Here is an 8,402-nt window from a genome sequence, read left to right as displayed (position 1 = left end):
ATTAAAGTTAAAAACTTCTGCTCTGTGAAAGACATGTCAAAAGAATAGAAGATGAGGTACAGACTGAGAGAAAATGTTTGCAAAAAAATATATCTGATAAAGGGCATTTATTGAAAAGACAAAAAGAACTCAAAACTCAGTGATAAGAAATCAAATAATCCTAACAAAAATGGGCCAAAGACCTTAACAGACACCTCAACAAAGAAGTTACACAGATGGAAAATAATCATATGAAAAGATGCTCCAAATCATATCAAAGAAATGCAAATTAAAACAATAATGAGCTACTACTGTACATCTATTAGAATGGCTAATATCTGGCACAATGACAGTCCCAAATGCTGGTGAGAATGTGGAAATACAGGAACTCTCCTTCATTGCTGGTAGAAATGGAAAATGACGTAGCCACTTTGGAAGAGTTTGGCAATTTCCTACAAAACTAAACACCTAATCTTACCACAAGATCCAGCAACTGCAATCCTTGCTATTTACCCAAAGGAGTCCAAAACTCCTGTCCACACAAAAATCTGCACATGGATGTTTAGAGCAGCTTTATTCATAATTGTCAAAACTTGGAAGCCAACAAGATTTCCTTCAGTAGGTGACTGGATTAGTAAACTGTAGTATACAAAGACAGTGGAATATTATTCAGCACTAAAAAGAAGTGAGCTATTAAGCCATGAAAAGGTATAGAGGAAATTTAAGTGCGTATTACCGAGTGAAAGAAGCCAATCCGAAAAGGCTACATACTGTATGATTCCAACTCTGACATTTTAGAAAAGGCAAAACTATAGAGACAATCAAGAGATCACTGGTTGCTAGCAACTGGAGGTAGAGGGGAGGGATGAAGAGGTGGAGCACAGAGGCTTTTTATTTAGGACAGTGAAAATACCCTGTATGATATCCTAATGATGGAGACATGTCATTACAGAGGTGTCCAAACCCATGGAATGTACAACACCAAGAGTGAACCATAATGTAAACTACAGGCTTTGGGTGATAATGATGTGTCAATGTAGGTTCATCAATTGTAACAAATATACAACTCTGGTGCAGGATGTGGATAATAGGGGAGGCCGTGCATGTGTAGGGGCGGGGGGTAGATGGGAAATCTCTGTACCTTCCCTTCAATTTTTCTGTGAACCTTTAACTGCTCTTAAACAAAGTCTTAATAAAAAATAAAAGCAAGTCACAAGTCCCATTTTAAAATTTTAAATTTTTTAAAAATATTAACTTGATTAAATTAACCTGATTACATCGGCAAAGGCTATTTCTGAAGAGGTTCATATTTTGAGGTTTTGGAAAGATATGAATTTTCAGGGACACTATTCATCCAAGTATAATACTATAAGACACCAACACATCTGTTATCAAAATGTCTTCTTTTGCTTACCCAGAGGACATTGTAGTTACAATCTCTGACTCAGGAAATACAACTCCACCCTGTTTAAGGAAGCAATGAAAAGAGCACTATGGTAATGCATGTTCACTCATGTGGTATGTCCAAGCTAATTCAGGGCTCACTATTTTGGACCGAGCATTTGGGGAAACAATAAACGTTTCCATTGCTTTAGAACTTGCCCATACCATCCAAGACTTGTGAGATTCAGTCTCCTTTATGTGATTTTATACCTCCTTCTGCACTCTGCCCAATTTTGAATTCTTTTTTGCACATCATACAGGATGCTCTGTTTGGGTCCTAATGCCATTATATGTGTCCTTCCATTGCCAATAAAATAACCCAGGTGTGAACCTTCTTTGTCAGTGATATCTGAGTCTTGCTGGCATTGGTATGGTAATCATCCGCATATTCACTATCTGAACTCTCAGAAAACATTGTCACAACATTCACAATATTATAAATAAAACTAGCAGTATTGCAATAAAAGGCACAACAATTACTCCACAAGTGATCATATCACACTTAAATCACATCATTTCGAATGATTCAACAACGGATTATTTATTATTGTGAGTTGTAAATCATGGTTACCAATATCAGCAGTCAGGTAAAAGCAGTGATTGTGATTATGGAAGTTATATAATCTATACCATACCCATTTGACACCAAAAACAGTGTTTCTTTCAGTCGCTATATTTGGCCGATCATATGGGTTTTATACTTTTCCTCAGCCTTCTACAGTGACTACTGAAACCTTTTATAGCTTAGCGTGGATTTTCCTGGCATTCAAGACTTTCAGTGCTAAACTTATACAGTCCAGACAAATCAGGACAGTTGATCACCCTTCTTAGGACCTAAATGTTTGAATGATATTAAAAGTGTCAGTAACTCAACATCATGCTGACTGCTAAGATTTTGGACTAGAAAATTAATGACGGATTCTTATCATATATACCCTTTGAAAGACAATTAGTGGATTATTTTTTGGCTTTCACTGAATCTACTTCTATTACCAGAAGAACAGAAAATTATTTGAGATAATACCCATCATGTCATGGTTTATGTCACAATAGCATTTCAATAGAAAAGGAAATACCAAGAAGGGTCACCTTGTCAAATGGATATGGTATGTTTAGGACACTGTTAGAGGGATTACACTTGGGGATAGATATTGCATTTATAAACAGGTAACTGGCATGACTTTGAGTCCTACATTAGATACCCCTGAGGAGTTAACTAACCCCAAAGCTAAATAGTTCCTTGCCTATGATCAGTATCTGAGGATGCCAGACCAGCACATGATCTAAAGATGGTAGCTATACTGCCCCTGTTTAAGGGCTGTACTTTGACCAAAGAAGGAAGAGGTAAATATGCTTAATGGGCAGAAGAATTAGATAATAACAATAATTATATGGCATCCAGAAGAATTAGATAACAACAATAATTACCTGGTATATATTTTTTAGCAATACAGGCGATAGACAATGGATTAACAGTACAGTTTAAGATGGGTTTTAGATAACTGGAAAATTAAATTTCAATTTGGGGCGCTATGTTATAAAAATTTTTGTGGGTTTAAAATGGAAAAATCAAAGGCGGCGTGCTGATAATCTCAAAAGAATCTTTTTCCAACTTCAGAAGTATACTGGAACTCGTGAGTGGATGCCTGTATTCATTCTTTCAAAGAAGTCTCTCCTGTACGTGAGATGAGTGGTGTGGATGCTTTTAATCATGGAAACAATTGGTGGATAGAAAAGCATCCCACTAATCTGAGGCACTTAAAAGCTTGAAATGTGGTAACGATTGTTCTGTTTTTCAACACAAACGTAAGAGACAGAAGAAGGACAGCCCTGGGTCACCCACTAAGAATGTCTTAGCGTGGCTGCTATAATGCAATACTACAGACTGGGGCGCTTAAACAACAGACATCTGCTCTCCACAGTTCTGGAGTCCGGGAAGTCCTAGATCACGGTGCTGGTAGATTACAGTCTTGGCTACAGACAACTGCCCTCTTCCTAGATTCTAGCAAGGCAAAAAGCAGAAGCTCTGGTGTCTCTTCCCTTTCTTGTAAGAGGACTAACCCCATCATGGGAGCTCCATCTTTATGACCTCATCCAAACCTAACTACTTCCCAAGGGCCCACCTCCTAATACCATCACATTGGGGTTTAGGGTTTCAACATATTCATTTTGCGGGGGGGGCGGGAAACAAACATTCGTTCCACAACAGAGAAGTTAAGAGTTGGCCCAGAGCTGTCCTATTACCCAATACTCTTCTGTCAGCCACATAGCACTTGTTATTGCAGCTATCCTCACCCAGACTCCTTGAAGTTCCACAGGAGCCACCACTCTAATAATCGCCCATGGCCTCGCATCATCTATATTATTCTGCCTAGCAAACTCAAACTACGAACGAGTCCATAGCTGAACTATAATTTTAGCCCGAGGCTTACAAACCCTCCTCCCACTAATACCCACTTGGTGACTACTGGCCAAGCCTGACAAACTTAGCCCTACCCCCAACTATCAATCTAATCGGGGAACTATTCGTAGCTATAACAACCTTCTCATCATCAAATCTCACCATTATCTTAAGAGGAACTAACATTGTAATTACAGCCCTATATTCTATATACATATTAATTATGACACAACGCGGTAAATACACACACCATATTAATAATATTACACCCTCCTTCACACGAGAAAAGGCCCTTATAGCCCTCCACATTCTACCCCTCCTATTCCTGTCGCTAAACCCCAAAATCATCCTGGGCCCCCTGTATTGTAAATATAGTTTAAAAAAACCCACTAGATTGTCAATCTAGTAACAGAAGACTGAGACTTATTTACTGAGAAAGTATTGCAAGAACTGCTAATTCATGCCCCCATGCCTAACGGTATGGCTTTTTCAAGCTTTTAAAGGATAGTCGTTATCCATTGGTCTTAGGATCCAAAAACTTGGTGCAACTCCAAATAAAAGTAATAAACCTATTTCCCTCTCTTGCCCTGGTCACACTACTGATGCTAATCGTCCCGATTATAATAACTAACACAAATTTCTACAAAAGTGATAAATATCCATCATACGTAAAAAATACTCTCTCACGTGCGTTTATTACCAGCCTGGTTCCAACAATAATATTCCTCCACACAGGCCAAGAAATAATCATTTCAAACTGACATTGAGTCACTATTCAAACCCTTACATCAACACTTAGCTTCAAAATAGATTTCTCAATACTATTCGTACCAGTAGCATTATTTGTTACATGGTCCATTATGGAGTTCTCAATATGGTACATACACTTAGATCCTTACATTAATCAGTTCTTCAAGTGCCTACTCCTCTTCCTCATCACCATGTTAATCCTTGTTACTGCCAATAACCTCTTCCAAATTTTCACTGGATGGGAGCGGGTTGGAATGATATCCTTCCTACTCATTGGGTGATGGTATGGAAGAGCAGGTGCAAACACAGCTGCTCTCCAAGCAGTCTTATATAACCGCATTGGGGATATCGGGTTCATTATATCAATAGCATGATTCCTTTTTAGCTCAAACACAGGAGATCTGCAACAAATTTTTATACTCGACCAAAGTCCCTCAGACCTCCCCCTTATAGGACTCGTCCTAGCCGCGGCCGGAAAATCAGCCCAATTTGGACTTCACCCCTGGCTCCCCTCAGCCATGGAGGGCCCCACCCCTGTATCAGCCCTGGTCCACTCAAGCACAATAGTTGTGGCAGGAGTCTTCCTACTTATCCGATTTTACCCCTTAACAGAAAACAACAAACTTATTCAAACAACAGCGCTATGCTTAGGAGCCCTCACTGCCCTAGTCACAGCTACCTGTGCTCTCACCCAAAATGATATTAAAAAAATTATCACTTTCTCCACTTCAGGAGAATTAGGCCGAATAATGGTAACGATCAGCATCAACAAACCCTATCCAGCATTCTTGCACATCTGCACACAGGCTTTTTTTTAAAGCCATGCTATTCATATGCTCCGGATCCATTGTCCACAGCTTGAACAACGAACAGGATACTCGAAAAACAGGAGGGGGCCATTCAAGGCTTTACCCTTCACCACAACAGCCCTTATTATCGGGTGTCTGACATTGACGGGAATGCCTTTCCTCACCGGTTTCTATTCTAAAGACTTGATCATTGAAGTCGCGGACACGTCTTATGCCAATGCCTGAGCCCTGTTAATAACTCTAATTGCCACCTCCCTCACAGCTGCCTATAGCACCCGCATCATCTTCTTCGCTCTATTAGGCCAACGCTGCTTCTCTCCCCGAACCCCCATCAATGAAAACAACCCCCTCTTAATTAACTCCATCAAACGCCTACTAATTGGAAGTGTCCGCTGGATTCATTAACTCCAACAACATCCCCCCAACTACAGTACCCCTAATAACCATACCCTTACATCTAGAACTGCCCTTGCAGTAACCACCCTAGGCTTCCTACTAACCCTCAAAATTAACCTTAACACACAAAACTTAAAATTCATCCACCCCTCAAATTCCCTTAAATTCTCTAGTCTCTTAGGATATTTCCCCACCATCATGCACCGTCTATCTCCTTACCTAAGCCTATTAAAAAACCAAAAATCAGCATCCTCCCTTTTAGACTTAATCTGACTAGAAAACATTCTACCAAAAACCACATCCCTTATTCAACTAAAATGATCCACGCAAATCTCAAGCCAAAAAGGCCTTATCAAACTATACTTCCTATCATTCCTCATTACTCTCACCCTTAGCATGCTTTATTTAATTACCACGAGTAATCTCCATAATAACCACAACACCAATAAACTGCGACCAGCCAGTAACAATGACCAAACAACTACCATAAGTATATAATGCCGCAATCCCTATAGACTCCTCACCAAAAAAGCCAGAGTAACCAGTATCATAAATAACTCAATCTCCCAACCCACTGAACTTAAACACAACTTCCACCTCCTCATCCTTTAAAATATAAAATATCATCAAAAACTCTATTATCAACCCTGAAAGAAATGCCCCCAAAACAGTCTTATTAGAAACCCAAATCTCAGTGTACAGCTCAGTTGCCATAGCCGTCATATAATCAAACACAGCTAATATCCCTCCTAAAAAAATCGAAACCACTATCAAACCTAAACATGAACCACCAAAGCTCAACACGATCCCGCACCCAACACCACCACTCAGATCAACCCAAGGTCCCCATAAATAGGCGAAGGTTTTGAAGAACACCCCACAGAACTGATCACAAAAATAACACTTAAAATAAATACAATATATGTCATCATCGTTCTCACACGGGTCCCATCCATGATCAATGACATGAAAAATTATCGTTGTCATTCAACTGTAAGAATATCAATGACCAACATCCGAAAAACTCACCCACTAACAAAGATCATCAACAATACATTTATTGACCTCCCAACCCCATCAAACATCTCATCATGATGGAACTTTGGCTCTCTACTAGGCATTTGCCTGATCCTACAAATCCTAACAGGCCTAATACTAGCAGTACACTACACACCAGATACAACAACTGCCTTCTCATCAGTAGCACACATCTGTCAAGACATTAACTATGGGTGAATCATTCGATACATGCATGCAAATGGAGCTTCCATATTCTTTATCTGCCTTTACATTCACATAAGACGTGGCCTATATTATGGGTCCTACACCTTTCAAGAAATATGAAACATTGGAATTATTCTACTGCTTAACAGTCATAGTTACTGCATTCATAGGCTATGTACTACCATGAGGGCAAATATCATTCCGAGGGGCAACAGTTATTACAAACCTGCTCTCAGCAATCCCATACATGGGAACCACTCTTGTCGAATGGATCTGAGGTGGCTTTTCCATAAAGAAAGCAACATTCACACGATTCTTTGCTTTTCATTTTATTCTCCCCTTCATCATTACAGCACTTGCGACTGTCCACCTACTATTCCTCCATGAAACAGGATCCAGCAACCCCACAGGAATCCCATCTGACACAGACAAAATTCCATTCCACCCCTATTCCACAATCAAAGACATCCTGGGCGCCCTACTACTAATCCTAGCCTCACTAATACTAGTCCTATTTTCACCCAACTTTCTAGGAGACCCTGACAACTATACCCCAGCAAATCCACTCAACACACCACCACACACGAAACAAGAGTGGTACTTTCTATTCACATACGCAATTCTACCAACAATCCCTAACAAACTAGGAGTCTTAGCCCTATTACTCTTAATCCTAATTCTAGCATTTATCCCAATACTCCACACATTCAAACAGAGAAGCATAATATTCCGACCTCTTAGCCAGTTTTTATTTTGAGTGCTAGTGGCAGACCTACTAACACTAACATGGATTGGAGGGCAACCTGTAGAACACCCCTTCATCATTATCGGACCATTGAAAATAATTTCCTGAAATGAAGAGCCTTTGTAGTATATCACATTACCCTGGTCTTGTAAACCAGAAGAGGAGAACAACACACCTCCCTAAGACTCAAGGAAGAAGCCCTAAGCTTCTCCGCCAGCGCCCAAAGCTGAAATTCTACTTAAACTATTCCCTGAAAATATAAGACATTTACAAAATTATTAATAACTGTGTCAGTATCAAAACGGTCCATTTTATCACAAACTATTATGTACATCGTACATACTTGTACTACCACATTAATAAGTACATATACCTCATACGTACATATTACATTATATGTATAATCATGCATTACATTATCTACCCCATGCTTATAAGCATGTACATCTTATTATTAGTATTACACAGTACAAACAGATTATTAATCGTACATAGCACATTAAGTCAAATCAATTCCTGTCAACATGCATATCCTGTCCATTAGATCACGAGCTTAATCACAAGGCCACGTGAAACCATCAACCTGCTCGGCAGGTGTCGCTCTTCTCACTCCGGGCCCATGACTTGTAAGGGATTCTACTGATGGACTTTATCA

The 8,402-nt window shown here is 39.6% G+C and overlaps 1 pseudogene; it reads left to right on the top strand.

The window, feature by feature from the left end:
* Positions 1-1,985: 1,985 nt before the first annotated feature.
* LOC129392268 (NADH-ubiquinone oxidoreductase chain 5-like) lies at positions 1,986-6,200 on the top strand (annotated as a pseudogene).
* The last annotated feature ends 2,202 nt before the right edge of the window (positions 6,201-8,402 follow it).

This window comes from Physeter macrocephalus, chromosome 7, assembly GCF_002837175.3.
Source record: "Physeter macrocephalus isolate SW-GA chromosome 7, ASM283717v5, whole genome shotgun sequence".
In the NCBI taxonomy this organism is placed as follows: domain Eukaryota; kingdom Metazoa; phylum Chordata; class Mammalia; order Artiodactyla; family Physeteridae; genus Physeter; species Physeter macrocephalus.
This window is presented reverse-complemented; position numbering and strand designations above follow the sequence as displayed.